The sequence below is a fragment of the Sardina pilchardus genome, chromosome 5 (genome assembly GCF_963854185.1).
Source record: "Sardina pilchardus chromosome 5, fSarPil1.1, whole genome shotgun sequence".
NCBI classification, from domain to species: Eukaryota; Metazoa; Chordata; class Actinopteri; order Clupeiformes; family Clupeidae; genus Sardina; species Sardina pilchardus.
Window position 1 is genome coordinate 4,053,068 of NC_084998.1, and position 2,500 is coordinate 4,055,567.

The 2,500-nt window shown below is 38.8% G+C and overlaps 1 protein-coding gene across 1 annotated transcript in view; it reads right to left on the bottom strand.

Moving 5' to 3' along the window:
• Positions 1-2,091: 2,091 nt before the first annotated feature.
• Positions 2,092-2,500, bottom strand: part of LOC134079885 (pannexin-1-like) — a 10,553-nt gene continuing 10,144 nt past the window's right edge. The window contains exon 6 of the mRNA XM_062536002.1: positions 2,092-2,500. This exon is cut by the window's right edge and continues 875 nt beyond it. The gene's annotated coding sequence lies outside the window, so the exon portion shown is untranslated.

The window sequence follows — 2,500 nt, forward strand, 5'->3', positions numbered from 1 at the left end:
AAGGAATAGAGGGAAACTGATCATAACTACTGTATATGTATGCGTCTCCAGGCCTAGGTCACTCTGTTTGAATCCACAGATACTACAGAATTTTACAAAAAACCCTCTACATCCTTTTCATACAGGTTCTTATTGTTGTTTCACCATAAAGGAAGACAGACAAAATCAATATCTTCTCCATCAACCTTGTTCCCTATAGTGTGATGTGACGTACGTACTCACATCATGCAGAAATAGACTAAGGTGAACTGAATATAAGAAGCCTACGGCATAACAAATAAAAGGACCAAAGGCTTGGTTGAGATGAGATTAGGAAGAATAGAATACATGTCTATCAGAGGAAGTAAGCATAACCACTGGGTTTGTTGCGGATGTCCTCAACATCTAGTCATGTGTGGCTCATAGGCCACATTTGCCAGAAAGAGAAAGAGGTACAGACAAAGAGACAAAGAGAGAAAATGGGGAGAGAGAGAGAGAGAGAGAGAGAGAGAAATGGCAGCCATATAAAGAACAGCACAATTGTTGCTGTAGCTGGTCAGACTACAGTGAATATGGATCCACATGGAGTTCTGTAGAGCGAGAAACTCTCAGAAGTCTTTTATTTATTTGAGATAAACAAGGCAGGCAAACAACAAATAAAGGATAGTAGAGAATGAGGGGAGGGAGAGAGGGAGTGAGAGAGAGAGGGATGGGGTAGATGGAGAGAGAGAGAGAGAGTGCGCAAGAGAGAGTTGGAGAGAACACTGAAGGATTTAAACAGATAAAAGACAATAAGACAAATGTCCTAAGGTCAGACGGTCTGAACCTTATCAAAGGCATGGGTTTAGTGATTGCAAGGCAGACCACGTCTGTCCTGCACCTCTCTGTCTCTGATGTCCCCCCCCCCCCCGAGCCTCTAGTCATCAGACGCAAGAGAATCCACCCTCATCACTAGGCCAAGCAGAGCCACACTGTTGTGGAAAGCGCTTCGCAGTGAGACCTGGAGGGCAGGTCTTTCATCATCTTTTTTTTTTTCCAAACTACACAGCACGACATATTTTTGTCACCAGTTTAATTATTGATGCAGGTCTAATTTGTTTATTTTTTTTATGTCGCAATTATCTTCAGGTGTCCCATACTAGAGTGCACGCTCATGCATCTTCCGTTCATATGGAAAACAAGTAGGCTTGATTACTTTTTCCATTTAATTGCTGCAGACACGAAACTGTAGAAAAATGTCATTTTATCATGTTTGCAAAAATAACAAAAAAAGAAACATCAGCCTAGGTCTACTTGTTTTCCTTGTCAATTGTTTTCCTATTTGTAATTCACATTAGTTGGTGTGAGGTCACCTGATCACAAAACTTGCACCAGCTAAAATAAAAAGATTGTCTTCAATTTGCCATAACTCTTGCCAGATGCTCTGATGGCTGTGAACAAAAGGCTAAAGGCTGCCTTTCCAGACAATATCGCCATATTCAACAAATCATAATCTTATTTGCATTTGTGTTGTCAGAAGAGGCACATCACAAACTTAAATTGAGTCTGAATTACTGATGTTTATCTCTGTGCTATCTAAAGCGTTATTTGTCTCTGTTTTTTTACGTCACTTTCTATACTTACTGTATAGCGTCTCCAAAATGTCCATCCCTTTGCAATAAACATAAGCCAAAGGGAATCATGGTCAGGGAATCAGGGTAATGGTCTATGGACAAACTATGGACATGATCCCAAAACTGTCAGTATACAATTGTTTGCCATTTACAGTTCAGTTAGATGAAATTATACAGTAACCCTTTGCTTGGAGGTATCTACATAAGAGAGACAAGACAGTCATGTACACATGACTCTGTCATGAACACGACACTGTCATGACACATGAACCCTAACCCTAAAATGAACTTTTTTTTGTCATGACAAAAACAGAATGGCACATGTTCATGACAGTGTCATGTCACTATGTTCAAGTAAAGTGTAACCACTTATACTAACTTAATACACTACTTTTCACATCAGTTGTGCTTGTACTTGAACACCAAGCCATTTCACTCATTCATCAAACATATTTCACAGGAGTCAGACACTGGCAATACAGAACAAAGTGCTTCGCTTTCAAAAAGAGTTTATTTCATTGTTAGTGATTATAATATTAGTGTAAGGGACAAGTGCATACATTTGTCACATGTGATGAGAGCACCAAATCCACGACTTTGCGTGTCATGCGATAAGTGATTAATGGCTCATAATTATCAGATATGTGTCTTTATATCATCTGCCAGATTAGTAGCTGTTTCCCGATCAATTAGATCAATTACATTGACACAACATTACCTCTGCCCCATGCAAAACGATTCTTAATACATATTCAAAGCATTCCAAAGCCCTTGAATTGCTGGACCTTTTTTTTTTTTTTTTTTTTGAACTGCTACATTGTAATTGCATTGTCTTTGTGTCTTTGTGATGCTTCTTTCAAGATAAAAATAAGATGCAAAAATGTTGGAAGAATGATATTTGATTGATT